This window comes from Cupressus sempervirens, chromosome 4 (genome assembly GCF_028749045.1).
Source record: "Cupressus sempervirens isolate cs-2001-9-10 chromosome 4, ASM2874904v1, whole genome shotgun sequence".
NCBI classification, from domain to species: domain Eukaryota; kingdom Viridiplantae; phylum Streptophyta; class Pinopsida; order Cupressales; family Cupressaceae; genus Cupressus; species Cupressus sempervirens.
The window spans coordinates 35,601,347-35,625,926 of record NC_143121.1 but is presented as its reverse complement, the minus strand read 5'-3'; the positions used below and the strand labels follow the sequence as shown (position 1 = coordinate 35,625,926).

At 32.5% G+C, this 24,580-nt stretch overlaps 1 pseudogene; it reads right to left on the bottom strand.

Moving 5' to 3' along the window:
• Nucleotides 1-24,058, bottom strand: part of LOC149559819 (long chain acyl-CoA synthetase 4 pseudogene) — a 64,337-nt pseudogene extending 40,279 nt beyond the window's left edge.
• Nucleotides 24,059-24,580: the final 522 nt, after the last annotated feature.

Here is a 24,580-nt window from a genome sequence, read left to right as displayed (position 1 = left end):
ATGTGAGAATCCACTATCTATAATCCATGAATCATTCTTACTAACATGTGAATTAAGGAAAGTTTTCTTCCCATACCTTTCTCCATTGGGATCTTCCTTGATAATAACATATACCATCTCAACAAATTCCTTCTTGCCACTAGTATTAGACTCAATGTTCTCTTCTTTAACAATTTAGCATGATTTATTTCCTTTGTCCTTTTAATCCTTGTTCTTCCTTTACATGTAATATCTCTTGTCATTTTTGTCACTCTTGCTTATATTAGGATAATTAACAAAAAAAATGACCAACTTCATTGCACTTGAAATAAATCATGGGCAATTTACTTTTGCATTTTACCTTTGCCTCTTGATAACATTTTTGATAACCACACTATTGTCATAATTTATCAATTCATCTATAGTCAACTAACCAAATAAATTATCAAGTGTCAACACATTACTAGGCATATCTCTTACTTTGTAAATTGCAAAACTTTGATTGCATAAATAGGTAGAAGAGTTTGAAGAACTTTACTTACAATTTTATTGTCATTGATAATTCCTCCAAAAGATCTTATTCCACTCACAACTTCTTTTATTGGTTCACATACTGCATAAAATTCTTACTTTCATGCATTCTCTTGTCATCATAACTTATCTCTACAATGTTAATCTTTATCTCTCATCATATTTGAATCTCCACCTTGTACAAGTGTGAATTTGTCCCACATCTATTTAGCATTTTTGTAGTTCTTGATATCATCAAACTCGACATTAGTAAGACTAGATGGAATCTCAATCATTAAGCTATTGTGATTCTACTTCTTTGTCATTTGTTCCATTGTCATAGGAGTAGGAGGTACAACATATTCATTGTCCAACCATTGAGTTATATTATGTCCAATCATAGATAAATATAACCTCATTGTATCTTTACATGATGAGAATTTTTTTGTATTCATCTTTGATATCTTTCTCTTATACATCTTCATATCTTTGTCTTAAGTTTCTTTAAACTTCTTTCTCTAAGCATTTTTCTCTAATACCAATTGTTAGATAACTGAATTAGGGTGGTTGAATTAGTTATTCTTAGTTATCCTATAGTCCATTCAAACACATTTAGTAGCAAAAAAAATTCATAAAATCATAAAATTTACTTAGTCATCTCTTTCAACTTCTTAATTAACACTTATAATTAGTTTGCTCCAAATTGTTTATTCACTATTAATTTGTTTACCTATAAAACTTAATTATTACTTAGTTGTCACTCAATTATAGTAAAAGGTAAATACCACGAAAAATAACTTGCAGCATAACAAAAATCACACATTTGACACCAAGATTTAATGTGGAAACCTTGTAAAGGGAAAAAACCACCTAGGACCAACAACCCAAAATTTTCACTCTTTTGAAGTGATCTCTTCTAGGAGCCAACCTTGTTAAAGGGTTATAAATAAAGTGTTAATGTGAGCTTGTTAGAGGATTTAAACCAAAATATCATCTAGATGTTATCACTCCTTAATCATATCCAAAGAGTGGTCTACTCAAAAGGACTTACAAATCTCACTAATTGATGTTACCATGTAGGATTTCATAGACTTGTTAGGTCCACTCAGTTTATGAGTTTTTTTTCTACAATTATTAGAAAGAAACAATATAAATTCATATGTTATTTTTAGCACTACCTTTCTTTCTTAGATCTCCTTTTTACTCTCTTTATTAGTTGATTCACTTCTTCACTCTCTCACTTCACACATAACTCAACTTTGATGTCCTTCCTTCTCCACTCGGTTCACCTAGCTCTTCTTTCTTCAAAAAAAATATTATTTCATCTCCTTTTTTAACATTGGATCAACATTCAATAAAAAACTAAAAACTTTCTCAACTACTCCTTTAGTAGTAATTTGTATTCTTCTAATTATTTCTAATTAAGCATAATCATCAGCCTCACATTAATTGCATTTGGTCACTTAGAAAATAAACATCTTCAATCTCCATCATCATATCTTCATTGCATTTTTCCAATCATAGATCTTATAACAAACTTTGACTTACTCCTTTGAACTTCTCAAACATTCTTTATTTCCATCAAAAGTTAGCCTCAAATTTCATCTTTCTAAACTTGTTATTCTTCTTGTTACTTGGTGAACATAACATTTCACATGGTTAATATATTAGTTAGTCAATACTAAACTTTCTTAGGTAACACTGAACTTTAAAATTTCTTAGCCAATTTCTCTGTGAACACTATAGTCACTAGATAAACATTGTGCTCCTTCTTTCACCTTGTCATTTAGTGTAGCTTGTATAGAACAATATATTACAATATTGCATGATTGTTAAAAAATCAAACCTACACTACATTATCACTATCCAACTCATTCAAGGGACCATTGAATACCATACTTATGAACTCTATCATCATGGCACTTTCTTCAAATCCTCTTCATCAGTCAAAACCTCATCATTAATCAAATGATATATCACTCTACTAAGTTAGCATAATGTCTAATCAACTAATAGTTTACATGAATGACAATATGGCAATTGATATGACTACTTTACATACATTTATATCATTCTTAGTTACATCATAAGTTATGGCTAACATCAAGTTCATTGCATTTAAGCTTAGCAACTTTGACAATATTCAACCACTAAAGGTTAAAACAAAATTCAAAGCCTTAGTTGCACTAGTTGAAGCACTAGGAAAAGAGGGGAACCTAGTACATCTAGACATCTAAAGGAATTGAAGATCATGTAGGTTGAAGAAACCAAACAAGAAGAGATAGAAGAAAGGAAAGTACAAGGTCAAGATTCATTTCAAATTCTTTAACTACAAAAAGATAGGAAATTCTATTGCTAGATGTCTAGAGCTTGTTAGAAAAGAGAGAAGTGTCTAAAAAGAAAATAGAAATTGGAAGAGTACCAACAATAAGTGGTCAAAAGAAAAGGAGAAGCAGTGGTGCTACATTACTGAAGAAGGTATGATTTATGGAGAGTCAATTAGTAACAAGATGATGAGGATGAATTGTCATTTTTCATCATCATAAAAGAAAGTGTAGGAAGATCCTTAATAACCAGTACCAGTATCTACAAGAGCTAGATAATAGATAGGAACTTCTCACACCATGTATCACATGATAGGATAAAGTTTTGCTAGCATAATATTCTAATGGTATTTCTATTGTGGAGTATGTTATCAATGTTGGAGACATAATTCATAGCTTATATGTTGCATTCATTACAATGTTTTTCATTGGTGTTAACATACACTTTATTCTTTAAAGAGTTCCAAAGTTATAGATAAAGAATTACTTCATGTAGTGAATAGTCAATGGATTATATTATGTACAATTTAAGGTAGCTTTAAGATATCATCCTAATGCTATGTCTATGTTCACAAAAAGAGATTTGTAGTTTTAGTAGAGTCATGCAAAATTTTCTAGAGGTTTCTTTAAGAGAGTTTCTAGAAAGTGGGTACTGATAAAATGACTATATATTTTGACAAAGATGGAATCTAGTTAAGCATGTTTGAAGGATGGTCAAAGAAATATTGAAGATTCTATGTTCCAATAGGAGAAATCATAAATGATGTTTTAGTCAACTTATTGAAGACTATTCAAAGTACTATTTCCTATGAGCTGACTATTGTAAACATTATTGTGGAAAGAGTATAATTGTAATGTAATACATATTATAATATCTTAAAGGTTTCTTATAGTATTATTGTAATTAGAAAAGATTCAAGATTGACTCAATAATTTCTTTAGGAATTCCTATAAAGGGAAGGTTTTTTCCTTGGATGTAATCATCAATGAGATCATTTTTGTTACATGAACTTCAAAGTGTGATCTAGCATGGATGGTTATTGTATATTTGAGCCTAAATATGAAATTTTTATATTTTATTATAGTAAAGACTTATCTTGTAGATGCACTATGAGCTTCAAAAGAACTGTATTGGAAAAGGATTTTTTAAAAATTCAGTTTAAAGATCTTGGATATGATTATTTGGAAGATTATCTAGTGAAGAATTTTTTTTAGGCTATTTCGATAGTGGGTTCAGTTGTCCTCCTTTCAACTCTTAACATGATTGGCATAGCTCCTAATAGGGTTAGAATCTCCTAACAAGGACTCAAAGTCTCCTAACAGGGACTCTCATGTACTGACTATATTTTATTGAATCCTAACTAGGACTATCCTTTTACAAGGAACTTTCATATTACTACAACATCTTATGGGCATCATTCCCACTAGGGCTTTCCCTCTAATCAAGGGTTTCCCTAGTTAACATATCTAATGTTATTATGCATGAAATTATATTTCTATATTTCAGAATTAATAAATATATCGAGTTATTTTAATCATATAATTGACTTAACTCCCCTCCCCCTCTCAATTATCTTGTTGGACTTTAATTTCTAACAATTAGTGTCATAGCATTATGTCCTTCAAAGATAAATTTAACAACTTGAGGAGATACATAGTTTTTTATTTCAAAAAGAAATTTTAAAGTTTGATGGAATCAAATATGATATTTAGAAGGAAAAGATGGAGACTCACCTATTGTGCATGGGTCTAGAATATTGGATAGTTACATCAAATACAAAGGAGGTGATAGAAGAAGACAAGATTACTGACTGTGAAGAACATGAAAAAGACCTATTCATGCATAATATGCTTGATAGAAAACCACTATTATCATCTCTTCCTAAAATAGAATATGGAGAGTTAAAATATTTAAGAATTGCAAATGATATTTGGAATGCTTTACATAAGATATTTGAAGTTAGTGAACATGCTAAGAAGGCTAGATTAAAAAATTGGATATGTATGTTTCAAGATGGAAAGATACATGAAAATAAAACTATAAATTATATTTTGCTAGAATGTCAATTTTTTTGTTGGAATTAGAAGTTGTGGTGGATCCAAAATAGAAGATGATATTGTGTGGAAGATTCTGAAGACCTTGACACCTACTTATCATCAAAGAGCACAAATTATTGAACAAGTTATTCCCTATACACCTAAATTCACAAAGGGAACTCTTTTCACAAGATTACAATAATCTAAATTATGGATGAATAGAATGAAGAACTTCCTATATTGGAGACATTTTTTAGTGTATAGAAGGACATACCTATATTTACAAGGAGTATGAGCATAGGTGTATATTATGCTAGTCGTGGATGAGAAAAAGAGGCTAAAGAAAAGAAGATTCAAGGACTTTCCCTTTTTATGAAGAGAGAGTCTAAAGGTAGCATAATTCTTCTTTACTGAACATGTAAAGACCTTGGTCATTATTCTTCTAAATGTCCTAAATGAGAAAATAGGTTCAAACATAGAAATTATGGATGAATAGAATGAAGAACTTCCTAGATTGGAGACAATTTTTAGTGTATAGAAGGGCATACCTATATTTACAAGGACTATGAGCACAGGTGGATATTATGCTAGTCACAGATGAGAAAAAGAGGCTAAAGAAAAGAAGATTCAAGGAATTTCCCTTTTTATGAAGAGAGAGTCTAAAGGTAGCACAATTCTTCTTTGTTGGACATGTAAAGACCTTGGCCATTATTCTTCTAAATGCCCTAAAAGAGAAAATAGGTTCAAACATAGAAATACATACAAGTCTAGAGTAACAAAGGATATTTTCTATGTTGATGAGGATGGTTAAGTTGATTTTAAGATGGTATATTTCTTGGATGATAGTGATAATGAGGAAAATGAAATATGATTGTTTACTAGTAAGGAAGAAAACCCTAGGAAAGAAGAAATAAGAGAAGAAAAATCACTAGTATCACAAATTGAAAAGAAAAAGTCTGATTAGATTATAGATAATAGTTGTTCCCATCATATGATTGGAGATATGAACAAGATTGTTGAATTATATATTATGATAGAGGGGTAGTTAGAGTTGGAAATAGTGAAGCATGTCACATAAAGGTAAAAATATCCATTACACTTTATTGAAAGACTGAAAATGAGGATATCTATTTTATGAGTAGTTTAAAACATAATCTTTTGAGTGTTGGAAAACTTGTTGACAATGGATATTAGTTGTATTTTGTTGAGTAGACTTGCATTATCATGGATAAAGATAGTAAATTGATTGGTACTAGTATAAGGAGAAGAGGTATTTTTATTTAGTTTTGTTATAATTCTTTAGAATAACTGAGAGGGGGGGTGAATCAGTTATTCAAGGTCCAAATGCCCTAATAATACTTTTTCTACAAATCCTTAATGGTGCATAACTGAACTTATCATGCATGAAATTTTAATATTGAAACAACTATGGAAAGTAAACATGCATCACACCATAACACTGAGAATTTGATAACCCATAAGCCCTCTAGGAATAAGAAGGTAAAACTGGAGTGGGGGTGATACCCACAAAATAACTGCCCAATTGATTTCAACCACTTCTGATGGTCCGCCCTGTTAAAAGCCTGCCCTGTTAAAGGCTACAACACATTGTTAAATGTGACCTTGTTAGAGGATTTCACCATACTGTTAGGAATGGGCTTGGTTAAAGGACTTTGGAACATTCACTTGGAATGTCACTATGTTAAAGGATTTATAACATGGCTATTAAACCAAACTAAGTCCATAGGATTTATCTTAACTGTTACAATTGCTAGAAAGTAACAACAATGGCTTTTGATCTGATACAACTTATAACATATTTTGTAGATTACAGATCACACTTTAGTTCAATCCTTTCCTTGGATTTTAATCACTTCAGTTCTGATAGCTTGTCTTCCTCTCAAGCTTCGTCTCCTTGAGTCTTCTTGCTCATCATACCAATGCAATCATATTTGTGGTCATCCAGCGAAACAGAGTATTTGTGCTCTCTTTCTCCTTAGCACCTTCTTCAGCACTTCATGCTTTCATCCTTTTTCACCACTTTTCTGCTTCATGACCTTATGACTTCTAAAATAGAAATCTAAAATTCCTTTCCCACTCGATTCACCCTTTCCAACTTTTGGGTTTCAATAGATTAGGTAGGATACAATGTATCTACCCCATATCTCTTCTTCATCTAGAAACTTTTTCTAGAGTCCAGTTGTATTCATCAAAAACATTTTACATGGTGTTCTGTGCCACCAGATCATCACTCTTATCTTCTATCTACTTTACAAAATTCTAGGTAACAACCTTGTCAGCTCAGATTTGGTGAATCTTCAATTTTCAAAATAATGTAGCAACTCAGCATTATCAGTTTACTAATACTCAGCTTCTTCTGTGTTACTCAACACTTGTATCTTGCTCGACATCTATTTCTTCACTCAGCACCTATTTCTTGCTTGGCACTAGATATTTACTCGGCATCTGTATCTTCACTCGGCACCTATTTCTTGCTCAGTACTTGATATTTACTTGACACTTGAAGATCACTCAGCACACTCTAAAGGTGAACTTGCTCAGCTTCAACTAAGAATTTGTTCAGCACTAACTAGCTTACTCAGCTCTCTTTCTTTAATGAACTTAGTTAGGCTTTACAAATAACTTAGCTAAACCCTTACATTTTTTATATGTTTTCGTGTGTCCATTCTCTGTGTCTTAGAGTATGTCAAAAATACACTATTTCATCAATGGCTTAGCTGATCCTTGTACTTCATTACAACATCATAACTTCAACCTTTCTCTAGGTACTCTAGTTACATCTTATTGATTGCCACCTCCTTGTCAATCAACCAACTTATAGTATTTGGACCACTAAAGCAATTGTCATTCCTGCAAGTAGCAAGTTTGACATCAATGACAAAACAATGATTGAAAACATTCTTTACCAGTTCCATTACTCTTCATTCATGATCTTATTCAATCATTTCCAACAAGTTGAACCCTACTAAAATGACACATTTAGTTACTAAAGTGGATGATAGCTAGTTATGGCATAAGAGATTTTGTCATATCAACTTTGATAACATTGTGAAGGTTAGTACTACATTTCTAGTTAGAGATTTACCTTAGATTATGAAACATACTAATGTGGTGTGCAAATAATGTATAATGGAAAAGAACCATTCATTTCCTTGTAAGACTTTACTACTTCAATGAAGTTGGATATTGCACACTCATATTTGAGTGGTTCTACAAGATAATTTTATGGTGAAAGGTATTTAATGCTTCTTATTGATGATTTCACTTGAATGATGTGGGTTGTGTTTCTTAGAGATAAATATGAAGCTTTTGAGAAATTAATAAAAAATGAGAATAGAATTGAGAATGAATCTAGTCTAAAAATTAAATGCTTGATATTTGATAGAGGAGGATAATTTATTTCAAATGAGATACATAACAATTTTTGTGAGGATAGTGGTAAAAAAAGATAGCTTTTAGCCTCTAAAACTCTGAAGTGGAATGGACTAGCACAAAGAAGGAACCTATTAGAGAAAAAAGAAGCTAGAGAAATGATGTTTGAGAATGATGTATCACATATATTTTTGAGAGAAGCAATGAACATAGCATTATACACTATGGACCAAGTACATATTAGGCAATGGACTACTAAGACAAATTATCGACTTTGGTTTGGACATGCACCTACCATGAAATATTTTAGAATCTTTTGAAGTAAATCCTACATTAAAGAGATGATGATATTGGAAAGTATAATTCCAGAAGTGAGAAAGGAATTTTTTTTGGATATTCATTGAAAAGTAGAGCATAAATGTGTTTTAAGAAAAGACTAAAAACTATTGTTGAAAGTACTAAAGTGAAAGTTGATGAAAACTTCAAAATACAATAAATAATACTTGACTATGATTTTGATGGAGAGAACAATAAAATAACTAATGATAAGAATGTTGAGAAGGAATTATTTTATGAATTGACACTAATTTATAGATTGAATTATATGCATAAATACATATAGAAGAACCTAGATCTTAACCTAGAGCATAAATTACAGTTGAACAAGTGACACCTAACAAATATATGGAAAAGAATCACCTTGCTTAACAAATCATTGGAAGTGTGAACACAAGAGTTATGAAAAGAAACAAGATAAAAAGAACCTTAAAGTGTTAGCCTTAACTGATAATGTAATTGATAATGGGACATTGTTAGATAATGATGCTATGAATATATATAAGAGAGTCATATCAGTTGTTTTATAGCCATTGATGTCAAAGTCTTAGTTGACTAGACATTATGGTAATTCACAAAAGTTCCATATCATTTGATTGATGAAGAGAATTTAAAGAATGTATGATGAAGACATAAGTGATATGTAAAGTATTTAATGGGTACTTGAGTGAGATGGGAAATGATTATGTATTATTAGTTTGATTATTTTAAAATCATGTATTGTTTCAATATATTGGGGAACATGAGATTAACCGAGTTACATGTTTAATGAAGGGAGATTATATTCATTGAGTGACTATAATATTACCTGAGTGATTGGTAAAGGAAAATGAAAAAAAATAGTGTTACCTGAGAAAGTCAATATTAAATGAGTGTTATGTTGCCCAAGTAAATATGTTATATTTATCGAGCGACATACAAGTGATCAAGTTTGAAAAATTTAAATCTAAAGCTGATTTTTGGTGGAAATTTGAAAAGTTTGAAAAGGTCTAAGATATGAGTCAAATTTTGTTGCAAGATATAAGAATGAGAAAATTATAGAAGGATTTGATGAAGTAAATTTAAAGAAGATGAGGATATAGACAAAGTTCTATGCAAGTTATATTTTCTATGTGTCCAAATTCATTGCATGAAGGAATTCTGGTGCAAACCTAAGATTGATGATCTTCATTAAATGAAAAAAAATGTAAGGATCTGGAAGCATTAAGGAAAATATTTAAGCAAGAGAATAAGATGGTTATAGGTTGCTAGTTCAAAGTTAATGCTGGATAGTGTTATTAAGTTTTCTATTGATCATATTGCTAAGAGGAGATCAAAAAGTGAAAGTGAAGAAGGTAAAAGGAGATTTTTGACCCAAGCGAATCAAGTAGTGAAAAGAGAAAGATAAGGTGTAATATAGTCAAGTAAAAGGATATAGTGAAAGAAGATTTGAAGAGTGAGAAAAAGATAGTAAATGAGAAAGAACAAAGATCTAAACAAGAAAAGGTAGTTGATATTCTTAACAAATCACTTTATACTATTACTATTCAAACATTGTAGTAGAAACTCTTAGAAGTATTGAGTGGACCTAACAAGTATGCAAAATCCTATATGGTAACATCAATAATTTTTAGACTAAAGTATAAATTAGACTTGAACAAGTGAGATATAAAAAATATGTGGTAAAGAATCACCTTGCTAGATAGATCATTGGAAGTGTAAACTAATACTATAATTGATAATGGGATATTGTTAGATAATGATTCTATGAATGTATATAAGAGAGTCATATCAGTTGTTTTATAGCTATGATATCAAAGTCTTAGTTAGCTAGACATTATGCCAACTCATAAAAGTTCCATATCTTTTGATTGATGAAGAGAATTTAAAGAAAGTATGATGAAGACATAAGTGATATGTAAGGAATTTAATTGGTACTTGAATGAGATGGACAATGATTATGTATTATTGGTTTGATTATTTTAAAATAATGTATTGTTTCAATATATTGGGGTGAAGGGAAATGAGAGCATCCCAAAAATTCATTTGAGATTAGTATGCACATCATGTATCCAATAGTTCATTGAATGACTTCTAATAAGAAAGTACAAGTGCATACTACTATGCCATAAAAGTGAAAACAGACATAGTTGATTTCCCACAATTAAAACCTTAAAGGAAAGTGATTGAAATTTACTGGTCTAAATAAATTTTAGTAGCATTACAACATATAGATTATTATTCTATCATCATATAACTAGAAGAATGAGATAGAATAAAGAACATAGATATACGTGGGGAAAATCTTTCTAGGTAAAAACCCCACCCTCCAAACCATCAAGCTAATGTGTTATTAAACAACAAGTTATAATACATTTTCAGCCTTCACATGGAGATTTACATCTTGCTCCATTCTAGAGAAAATTTGGCAGCATAACCCTATGAAAATAACTTCTTATCTCTCTCTTTATTCTCTACAACAATGCTTTGTACTTATAGAGTTTTCATACAAAAGGAAATAGTTTCTAAAGCATCTACATTCAACACATCTACAAATTATTTTAGAAACTTCCTTATGCAAAACTCTTTCATAAAAAAGAATTCTAAGAGAATAAATCACCAAAAAATAGAAGCTTTCTATTTTTATACTCCAAGTCTTTTCTTGTGGAAGAATCTAGCTTCATTTACCAACTTTTCAGGAAAGCACAAATAAAGTAATAAATCATGGTAAGATTGAGTCACCTTATCCCAAAAATCTCCCACTTGATGAAGACCTTACAAGATTCGAACTGATGAAACTATATCATCACAACCATCCATGAAACACCATAAATAATAATATATGCTCTCGTGCTCCAACTAGACACCTATCCAAATAACACAAGCATAATATCCATGTGATAACAAAGGCTACACACACTTCCACCACTCCATTGTGCTTATGAGCTACATAGGAGCATAAAAAACATCAAATCCTTAGCCCAAAAAAACTATGAAGTCATCCTCTAGAAAAAAACATAAAACATCAGCTAGAACAACAACCAAACTGATTGGTCCAGTCCAATTGATAAACCCATGAGATTGAAAATAGCATCCACAGTAAATGATAACTCATCCAATCACCCATACCTCAAAGGTATCCAACACCAAAAAACTCATGCCAACAACATAATGAACCCATAAACTACAACCTCAAGCTCTATGTGCAAACTAGTTGATGAAGATCAAATACATACAAGAACTCCCACTACATGGGTAATGTCAAATTTGAAAAATCAAAAGCATACTAAGTCTACTGATAACAACACAAAGAAAGTGTAACCAAGTAGTACCAAGGACCATCCACAAAGATATGCAAATCCTGTAGCAAAAAAACTATAAAAAACATCTCTCTTGTCTGGTCTTCACAACTCTCTCATGTTCTCCACATCAAACAAAGAAAAGAGATAAAGGAACCACCTTTTCATCACCAAAAAAAAAATTAAGTACACTTGATAAAAAATGACCACAAAAGAGTGACCACCATAGCTCCAACATATCTCAAAAAATAATGTTATGTGAACCAAAACATCCAAGAAGATAACCAAGACCAAAGAAAGAAACTACAAATCATAAGCATGTAGCATGTCCTTCTACAAACACTTCTAAATGTCAATTGTTCCAAGTATGATCTCCTTCACAACCCCAAGAGAAAAGCCACAACAACATCCAAAATTGTTCAATCTCAAGAGATCAAGCATAACATGATATCATAAATCTACATGGATATAAGCCTCTCAAAGAAGATCAAACAACTCCATTTCCCATTTTAGGAAATCAGCCCACTACCATCTCCTATTTTCATCATAAATGAAAATACACCTTAAGGAGATAATCATGTTATCTATTGCTCATAATGAATCCTCTAGAACCATCTAACTATAGCTCAAGATCCATGAATATGAAAGAAAGAATAAAGCACTTGAAAGTAACATTGACCAATACCTCTCAAGTGATAAACTACCAAGTAGACCAAGAGGGGGGAATGAGAATGCTCCTCTAAGATATAAAATTTATCCTATGACTTATCCAAGAACAATCTCCTCATAGGTCTTTATTGAACTCATGTGCAACAAAGGTGTAGGCTCCTTGGACTTTCTATTGAAATCTCATCAAGAGTATACATATCAACAACATGTCTCTCATCTCAAGAGAAATATAGCCTCACCTAAGTCTCCAAGTATCCACAAGCACCTATAATCAATCACTCTACTGCAACCTAGCACTATCATGTAGTATCAAACAAATGATCAAAGTACTCAATATCAAGAAACTAAACCACGATCAATGTCAAAGCTCTAACCATGGAACCAGGAATATAAACATGACATCATGATCTAAACCATCTCCTCTAAAGAGATAACATGCTTCATGTGATCATATCAAATAATTGTATCATGTCACAACTCTAAACTGGTAATAAAGAGAGAATCATGACATAAAAGCCACCATAAAAACATATCAAATAAAAGTATAAACAACATCTCTACCAAGGACCCCTTGAATCTTAAAGATATCAACATCTCCAATCACATGAAGATACCATCTCCAACTAGTGAACCAACAAATGTGAAAGACCCTTGTACAACAACAAGATCTAAGGCATCCTCCAACATTTGCAACACTAAAGAAGATCATCCATCACCATATGATGGAAAAATACAGCCACTATTAAAGCTCCCATTGAAGCATGATACCAAGCTCTCCAAGCATATGACACACCATCCTCCAAATCTGAAAATCATCTAGGTCCACACATCACACTGGGTGAAACCAAGATCTCCACACTAAGGAAATTCACCATGCTTTAGGACTCCATAACTAACTATCCAAGTACTCAAATATCATCCATCCTCTCATCTCAAAAAAACCACACAAATGCACAAGTGACCACAAACAAGGCCAGCTAACAAGTCTACACCAATACTGAATCAAATCTAGTGGATATAGACAGTCCACATCCATGTTATCCCACAGCAATTAAATGGGTGGCATGCCAACCTAACTGCATAACTTGTAGATCTAATCATAGCAACATGCAAACCCACTATCACATTAGTGACATATAAAAATGAGATCAAAGATAATAATCATGTAGAAAATATGCCTCAAACACCTTATCAAGCACAAATCTAATTTGCCAATTATGTCCACATTGAGCACCATAGTCTAGGAATCCAACAAAGCCTCACCAAAAAAATTCTAAGTGACTAATCACGTACCAACATCTTCATGTAGAGAAAGAAAAAAACACCTCCTCTCACCATGTATAGAGAATGCATGCATGTAGAACTAAAACTATCTCATCTAGTACCACTCTAAAAGGAACAAGAGCCAAGAAAATAACTTTTCAGTGGATCCACAAAAAACCATAGTTTTTATTTAAGCATGCAAAACTTGCAAAAAAAAAAAAAAGTTTTTAAGAACACCCATGCACATCCACACCCACTTCTCATCTCGAAGACTCAAAGTCTTAAAAAATATCAAACAACTGAATCCAGAATAATAGATTATCATAGATGAACATCACCATAGACTTTTTAGGAAAATGTATAAACCCCTCAGATCCAACAAAAAAGAATCCAAGCCACGCATGTATAAACATCCAAGAGGAAAACATAGTATTGGAATTTTAGGCTTACTTGTAGACCAATTCCACAACCACTACTAGTATATGCATCTAAGAGAGATAGGATATCCAAAAGCTTCTAGATCATCCAATGATCAAATCCATAACCTCTATGCATTATAGGTAACAAAGGAGACACCTTCAAATACCCAGGCATCAAGAATCATTCTACTGTCAACCAAGAGCTCCAGATCAATGTCATTTCAACATGACCAACTCTATTTTCTCTATCTTCAACATCCTTCAAGAAATGTTTGTTGTCTCCTAAAAAAACTAAATCAACTGCAAGACTTCCACTCATCAAAGGATTAATTATTAGTCTATTTCTTCAAAACAAACTTCTTCAAGCTCTACAAGCTAAGAAATCTTAATAGAAAAAATACCTAGAACTAGAAACTCTGTGAATCCTCACATGCAAGCAACATTTAATTCACAAAATTAGGCTCTGATACTAATTGAAGGGAAATGAGAGCATCCCAAAAATTCATCTAGGATCAATATGCATGTCCTATATCCAATAGTTCATTGAAAAACTTCTAATAAGAAAATACAAGTGCATACTATTATGCCATAAAAGTGGAAACAAATGTATTTGATTTCCCATAGTTAAAACCTTAAAGGAAAGTGATTGTAATTTACCAATCTAAATAAATTTCAGCAGCATTACAACATACTGATTATTATTCTATCATCATAGAACTAGAAGAATGAGACAAAATAAAGAACATAGATATACATGGGGAAAACCTTTCCAAGTAAAAACCCCACCCTCCAAACCATCAAGCTAATGTATTATTCAGCAACAAGTTCCAATACATTTTCAGCCTTCATATGGAGATTTACATCTTGTTCCATTCTAGAAAAAATCTAGCAACATAACCTTTTGCAAATAACTTCTCATCTCTCTCTTTATTCTCTACAACAATGATTTGTACTTATAGAGTTTTCATACAAGAGGAAACAACTTCTAAACTATCTACATTCAATGCATCTACAAATTATTTTAGAAACTTCCTTATGCAAAAATTTTTCACAAAAACAAATTATAAGAGAATAAATTGCCAAAAAACAAAAACTTTCTATTTTTCTACTCCAAGTCTTATCTTGTGGAAGAATCTAGCTTCATTTAACAAATTTTCAAGAAAGCAGAAATAAAGCAATAAATCGTGGTAAGATTGAGTCACCTATCCCAACATGGGGAACATGAGATTAACCGAGTTACATGTTTAATGAAGGGAGATTGTATTCATCGAGTGACTATAATATTACTTGAGTGATTGGTAAAAGAAAATGAAAAACATAGTGTTACCTGAGAGAGTCAATATTAACCGAGTGTTATGTTGCCCAAGTAAATATGTTATATTTATTGAGTGATATATAGATGATCAAGTTTGGAAAAGTGGAATCTAAAGTCAACTTTTGGTGGAAATTTAGAAATTTTGAGAATGTCTAAGATATGAGTCAAAGTTTGTTTCAAGATATATGAATAAGAAAATTATAGAAGGATTTGATGAAGTAAATTTAAAGAAGATGAGGATATAGACAAAGTTTTACGCAAGTTATATTTTTTATGGGTCCAAATTCATTGCATGAAGGAATTCTAGTGTAAACCTAAGATTGATGATCTTGATTAAATGACAAAAATGGATGGATCTGGAAGCATTAAGGAAAATATTTAAGTAGGAGAATAAGATGGTTTTAGGTTGCTAGTTCAAAGTTATTGTTGGATGGTGTTATTGACTTTTCAACTAATCATATTGCTAAGAGGAGATAAAAAAGCAAAAGTGAAGAAGGTAAAAGGATATTTTTGAGCCAGGTGAATCAAGTAGTGAAAAGAGAAAGATAAGTTGTAATATAGTCAAGTAAAAGGACATAGTGAAAGAAGATTTGAAGAGTGAGAAAAAGATAGTGAATGAGAAAGAAAAAATATCTAAACAATAAAAGATAGTTCATATTCTTAACAAATCACTTTATATTGTTACTGTTTAAAAATTGTAGTAGAAACTCTTAGAAGAATTAAGTGGACCTAATAAGTATGTGAAATCCTATATGGTAACATCAATTAGTGGTGTTTGTAAATCCTTTAAATTAGGCTACTAGTTTTAGTCAAGGACAAGGAGTAATAAGGACTAGATGATCTTTTGGTGAAATCCTCTAGCAAGGTCACATTAACAATGTGTATATTGTGTTAGAAATACTTTAGAATAACTAAGAGGGTGGGTGAATCATTTATTCAAGGTCCAAATGTCCTATTAAAACTTTTCACTAAGTGTAGTGAACCCATTCAACCATTCATTCATCCAAGCTTTAACTTATCTAATCAGCAAGTTACTATAAATCAACATGCAAGTATAACACATAAGAAATCAACACATGACATAGTGATTTACATGGAAATCTAATTTGGAAAAAACCACCAGTAACACGCTACTCAATTCTCACTCTTCTAAAGTGATGCCTTGTGAAAGGCCTACCTTGTTAAAGGCTTACAACACATTGTTAAATGTGACCTTGTTAGAGGATTTAACCACCCTGTTAGAAGTGGGCCTGGTTAGAGGACTTTAGAACATTCACTTGGAATGCCACCTTGTTAAAGAATTTACAAATGGCTATTAGGCCAACCTAAGTTAATAGGTTTTTTAAATCTAATACAATTGCTAGAGAGTATTAGAAAATCTTGACCTGAGTAAAACATACAACTTATCTTGTAGATCTTAGATCAATTGTTAGCTTATACTCTTGCCTAGCCTTCAATCTTTGCATTTCTTGACAACTTGCCCTTCTTTCAAGCTTTGTCCTCTTGAGTCTTTCTGCTCAATGTACCAGTGAAATCATCTCTTCATGACCACTCATAGAAGAAGAGCCTCTATGCTCTTCCTTCTCTTAGATGTCTCCTCCTTGACACCCTTCTAACCACTTCACAAATTTTTGCACTTTAGCAGCAATAGTATCAGTAGCTCTTTACTTCTTGGTCTATTAATGATGAAGGGCCACACCACCCTTACAAACTCACAATCAATATCACAACAATATGGAGACAAAGAGATGAAAAAATGCTTCATAAAGCATCCATTAATACTTGAAATTCATTACAATATTCTCCATATGGAAAAAAATCCAAACTCTTATAATATAAGAGAGCTTCCTCACTAAGGGCTTCCAACTAGAAGAGCTTACAACAAAAAAAATATTGTTCGCTACACCTTGAGAGCTTCTACTTCTCCAGCTTCCTTACAAGAGATTACATTTGAAGAGCTTCTATTTCCCAAACTTCTACATCTCTAGCTTCCTTACAAGAGATTACATGTGAAGAGCTTCTATTTCTTGAACTTCCATTAGAAGAGCTTCCATTTCTCGAACTTGATTACAAATGATAATAAGCCTTGCTTAAATAGGCACTTCTAACCCAAGACATTACAAACACAACCAATGTGGGATAAAAGGTAAATAAAACTACCTTTAAATAAATATTAAATTCCACCCAAATACAACTAAGCACCCAACAAATATTAAATACATGATTTATCCAAACCTTCTAGAATTCCACCTACACACCTTGATAAATGGAATGCCAACTATTTTTTTCTTTTTTTTTCTTTTTTTTTTTAATTTAATTTTCCCATGCAAGATGCTCCTGCATCAGACTCCCCTGGTAGATAGAAAAGTGTGTCCCACACTTTGATGCCAAAAGAAAGATATACAACCATCTTCATCTTCACTAAAGGTCTCCACACATTTCTTTTTTTTCTGATGCATGATGCTCCTGCATTCGACTCCCATGGTAGGAAAAATTTTGTGAATATAGATTCACAAAATGAAGTAGCCACTGTTGACATTTTTTTTTCTCTTCCTCCAACACATAGTTGGAACAAGTATCCGATGCCAATATATTTCCTTCTTTCTTCTTTTCCAACACCTAGCTAGAACAAGTGTTTGCTGCTGAAATCTCTCTTTTGCAATGAACTCTATCCAAGTATAAATCTCATCCTCAACACCATACCAATCTTCCTTTCCATACAAAACATCACTAACAAGATCCTCATGCAAACCATCATCAAAGACAACATCCTATGATTCATAAGAATTTACCTCATTGACATCTTCATCTTCTCTTGCCTCTTTCATGTTGTCAACAATGCATGTAACTACTCCACTTGCTTGATCTCCAACAAAGGCGCTATACTTTTCCTCCATTGCTGCAATCTTCAAATCATCTTGATCTATTTCAAATTTGTAAATCTTGTCATCTTCATGCTCTTCCTCTTCTCTTTCATCTTCTTCAACTTTAGGTTTGCAAATAATTTCTTTTTCATCCTCTTGCTCTTCCACTAGATCATATTTGTTTTCCACATTTGCACAATCCTCAACATCAATTTTCTGATGAAGAACTCCTCTCTTTCACAACTCTGCTTCTAACTCATTCACTTGCTTCTACAAATCAACTAGCAATGATTGTTGATTTCTTTCTCTAAATTTCTCAAGTCTAGGAATCCTCAGAATCCATCCAATCACAAAAGTCATCTTCTTCTTTCTCTACTCCATAATCAAGTCTTTAGAAGACAAATCTAGTGCAACACAAGAACCTTGTGCAAACTACCTCACAGTCGATGATCTATCTACACAACCAAGAACTTCTTGACAAACTTCTCCCAACTCAAGGTCCTAGTGCAAACTGCCTCACATTCGGCGATCTGTCTGCACACTTAGGAACTCCCGCTTTGATACCACTGATGAAGGGCCACACCACCCTTACAAACTCACAATCAATATCACAACAATATGAAGACAAAGAGATGAAAAAATGCTTCATAAAGCATCCATTAATACTTGAAATTCATTACAATATTCTCCAAATGGAAAAAAATCCAAACTCTTATAATATAAGAGAGCTTCCTCACTAAGGGCTTCCAACTAGAAGAGCTTACAACAAAAAAAAGCTTGTTTGCTACATCTTGAGAGCTTCTACTTATCTAGCTTCCTTATAAGAGATTACATTCAAAGAGCTTCTATTTCTCAAACTTCTACTTCTCTAGCTTCCTTACAAGAGATTACATTCGAAGAGCTTCTATTTCTCAAACTTCCATTAGAAGAGCTTCCATTTCTCGAACTTGATTACAAATGATAATAAGCCTTGCTTAAATAGGCACTTCTAACCCAAGACATTACAAACACAACCAATGTAGGATAAAAGGTAAATACAACTACCTTTAAATAAATATTAAATTCCACCCAAATACAACTAAGCACCCAACAAATATTAAAGACATGATTTATCCAAAACCTTCTAGAATTCCACCTACACACCTTGATAAATAGAATGCCAACTATATATTTTTTTTCTTTTTATTTAAATTTAATTTTCCCATGCAAGATGCTCCTGCATCAATTAATCTTTAAATAGAAGTCTTGGAGTACCTTTTCCCACTTGATTCGTCCATTCTTTAATTTCAATTCATATGGATTAGGTAGGATTCATTGCATCTAACCCATATTCTATTTCCTCTAGAAACATCTTGAATAATCCTTTAGAATTTTATCAAAAATGGTTTATGTAGGATTCTGTGCCACCAACTCATCATCCTTATCTTACAACTCATTCACAAAATTTAATGTAACCACTATGTCAGCTTAGTTTTTGTAAATCTTCATCTTTTGAAACAATGCAGCAGCTCAGCACTATTGAAATATTGGTGCTTAGCACATACTATGTTACTTGGCATCAACTATTTTTTTCCTAATGCTCAACATCAACTAAAATTTTTTTGATGCTCAACACCTGATCTTCACTCAGCACATGAAGATCACTTAGCATGCACTAGAAATTTTTGTTACTCAACTTCTACTAAAAATTTGCTCGGCTTCAACTGACTTGCTTGGCACCCACTTATGATCTTAGTTTAAGCTTTGCAGTCAACCTTGTTACAACTTCTTCCTCCAATAATTCTAAATGTGACCAACCTCTGTATCCTTGAGTATGTCATCAATACATTACTTAACCATTGTCTTAACTAATCCTTGCACTTCATTACAACATCATAACTCAACCTTTCCCTTAGGTGCTCTTGTTACATCTTGTTGATCAAATCCTCTCCATCAATCAACTAAGTGATAGTACTTGGATCTTATAAGAAAATATCATCCCTACAAATAGAAAGTTTGACATCAATGACAAAGCAATGATTGAAAACATTCTTTTACAAAAATCTTCCTTCTTTTCAACAATCTCCCTCTTTGATCTTCAACAATATTCCTTCTTTTACAATAATCTTTCTTCTTTGTAACAATCTCCCTCTTTGATCTTCAACAATGAGCTTTTTCAATTAGATTTCCAACAATATCCCTCTTTTGCATTGATGCCAAACCAAACTGATCAACCATCAGACTAAACTATTCAACCAAATGCTAACTAGGTTAGAACAATGAGTCAAATGCCAAAAAGTAAATTGTAACATCACATCTCCTTCTACTATTTTGATTGCTTCATTTCAGCTTCTCCCTCTTTGCTATTGTATCCTTGTTCTTTGTCTCTCTCCCTTTGTATTACTCATCTTTTACTATTTTGATCAACCTCTAAAATCTCCCTCTATCCTTATTTGATCAATTTTCTGCTATCTCTCCTTCTTTTCGGATTCTTTATCTTCAACAGTTGTTGATTAGTTGTCTACTTCTCCCTCTTTGACAACAATGCCAAAGACATATTAGCATCTTTAATATGTAAGTGCAGATTTTATAGGTTTATTCAATGTCTCCCTCTGTCACCTTGCTGGTGACTAATTTGAAATTTCAGCACTTCTACTACTTTAGACATGGATCCCAAAGTAAACATCCTTTGCATCAATGTATAAAATCTTCAATATTCATCTTATTTGTTGGAAATCATACTTGTTTTTTCTTTAGGTAGCCTTAGCTAGGGATATCACCCCTAACTTACCTCTAAGATACTCAAAAGAATCTTTTGGTAGTGCTTTTGTGAAGATATCAGCAATTTGTTCCTTTGAGCTAACATATTCTATCTTTATTTGTTTGTCTTCCACCAGCTCTCTTACATAGTGATACTTGATTGCAATATGCTTAGTTTTAGCATGCATTACTAGATTCTTTGATATATTGATAGCACTTGTATTATCACAATAAAGTATCATAGGCTCAATTACCTCTTCCTTCATATGTTACAAAAAATGTTTGATCCATACAATATTGGCACAATTTATAGTAGCTACCACATATTTAGCTTCAGCAGTAGACTGTGAGGTGTAGCTTTGCTTTTTGTTGGTACAAGTAATCAACTTTTTTCCTAAGAAAAGTGCTCCTCCACTGGTGCTTTTTTTATCATCAATGTTGTCTCCCCAATCTACATCAGTTTAGGCTTTCAATTCAAACTTCTCATTCTTCTTATAGTATAAATAAAAGTCATCAGTTCCTTTTAGGTATCTTAGTATTCTCTTCACTGCCATTAAGTGATTTTCTCTTAGATTTGTAGAAAATATTGCTACTATTCCAATAGCTAATGCAATGTTTGTTCTACTATGTACAACATATTACAACTTTCCAATCATTGACCTATATAATGTATGATTTACTTTAGCAGACTCATCATTCTTGGGTAGTTTATGGCTTGTTGCCATTGGTGTGCTGATTGGTTTTGAGTCTTCTAACCCAAAGTTTTTGATTACTTCCTTGATGTATTTGGATTGGGTTACAAATATGCCATGCTTAAATTGATGTACTTGTAATCCAACAAATAATTTGATTTCTCCAAACATTGACATCTCAGGTTCATGCTTCATTTGATCAACAAAATCTTTGCAAAAAACATCTTTTCCTTGAAATATTATATCATCACCAAAGATTTTTAATATCAAAATGTCTTTACCTTCTTTAGCTTTGATGTACAAGTTTTTTTCATCTATTCTCTCAAATCATATCTTCACAACATATTTGTGCAACCTCTCATACCATGCTCTAGGTGCTTGCTTCAATCCATAAAGTGCTTTGTGTAGCTTGCAGACCATGTCCTTATTCTTCTCATCAAAAAATCCCTCTGGTTGTTCTATGTAAACTTCCTCTTCTAGTATACCATTCAAAAAGGTAGACTTCACATCCATCTGGTAGACTTTGAAACCTTTATATGCAACATATGCAAGTAATGTTCTTACTCCTCCTATTCTTGCAATAGGGGAAAATGTCTCTCCATAATCCAGTCCTTCTTCTTGTGCATAGCCTTTGCAAACTAATATAGTTTTGTTTTCTTCTTATTTCACCATTCTCATCAAGTTTGTTTCTAAAAACCCATTTAGTACCAATCACATTCTTATCAGCTGGTCTAGGAACTGTTGGTGTTTGAAAATGTTACCGGTTTCCAATTACCCTAATGAGAACAAAACACATCTAGGGGCAGCTAACTCCCATTTTTAACATGCCCATTCAGACACCAAGCCAACTATAAGGCTATACTCCTTCTTCAGGCTCTACAAAACCTAGGCGGGTGAACTTATAGATTCCTTATATGGTACTAGTTATCAAAGCATACACTGAATCTAATACAAAGCAGATAGAAACCCTTATTTCTCCTAATAACTTATGAAATAACATATATCTGCAGTAGCTAGATGCAAAACAATGAAATTTGTAAGCTGAGTGAGGGCATTCTGTTTATAGCTCTTCAACATGAAAGGGAAATTCATTTGATTAAAGACGTTGATTCAACAAAACCTCAAACATGCAATAGTATAACCAGTGATCCTATAACTGATCAGTGCCTAATCCATTGGGCAATTCCATGAATTCAAAACATACATCTATGACATCAGGACATATCTCATATACCCAGACATCATATCTATCCAACCACCTTGTGATTCAGACATCAGTGTTCATTCAGGTCCCATTCTCACAAAATATCCTTCTCAAACAACTAGTAACCTTGTTTAAACATATCGAGCATTTACTTGGCCCTTTGATCCAACAACAAAATACATCAAACATACAACCTGAAAGGGATGCAAATGGGTCTCAAATCATTGTTCCAAAACCACATAAGACTTACAGATTGCTGAGACAGGAGACAAGAACCAGAACAAAACTAGTGAAATTGTTGCTCATATGTATTCATTTCCTTGAAACTATACATTCAGATGCATAAAATTAAAATATGAAACAACCTAATATCTCAGAACTATCTATATTATCTCTACAATGTTGTTCACATGAGATTTCTGCTGAAGAAAAATGGTGTCACAGTCATGGAAACATGTCAAAATACTAGAACCAATGGTCTCACAGTGCAAAAATTGGAATCCCTAATGGTATCATAGCAATGAACTTCTTCTTCCCAGAAAATGGAACCCTAAAATGGAAGAAAGAAAGAATAATATAGGATGAAGATGAATTCCTAGATTGAACCTACAATCGACATGTGTCCCCTTAGAATTTCATCTCTTGCAACTGAAAAGACTCTCTCTAACTTCTTTCTTCCATCTGATTTGATTTTCTATTTCATCATTACATAGCAACTGCTTTGAAAAATATCTCTATTCATATGATGAAAACCCTTTGAGTCATTAAAATCTGAACATCTCATGAAATCTTGGTGAAAATGATATTCAACTAAATTGAAATAACCCCAACTGCATTTTTACTGTGTTTTATCCATATTTAGCTCATTACCATGCCAAAAATTAAAATTGAACATTGACACCTGAATTCGGTTGCAATCTGGATTTCTAAAAGAAAACCTCCTACAGCTTGAACCAGCTACTACCTGTGCAAAAACTGACTCTGGAATTGAATAGTTCATCTTTTCTCGATTTCGGCAGTATATAACATCACCCATTTCGGCTTCTAGAAACCCACTGAAAGTCTGTTTGAAAATAGTCTCCTCTGTTAGAAAATCATGGTTTGCACATTTGATTTTTTTTTAAATTTTTTGAAAAATTTAAAATGTCGTAAAGTCAAAACTATATAAAATGACCTCTTTTAAAATTGATGTGCAAACTTTAAAAATTCAAAATTATTTTTTAACTCCTTCAATTCTCTCCTTCTCTCCAACCCGTGGTCAACCTTCAGTTTAACTGTGCCATGTGGCACTGTTTGATTAGCCCACCTCACATTAGATGCCACATCAGCACCACCAGGCCCTCGCCACATGTCGTAATTGCACTTCCACTACTGAACTACGCCCTGGGCCCACTGCTTCGATATGTTGGGTTGCCATGCGTATTTCACCTTATACTAAAATGCCTCCTCTAATTTCCTTGCTGGAAACTTGCTCTATGCCGTGGCCTAGTTCTTCTTCATGCAACTTTTCTTTAAGTTGTGGATTGCTATGTGGTTTTGTGTCTTCCCTGCGTGTTAA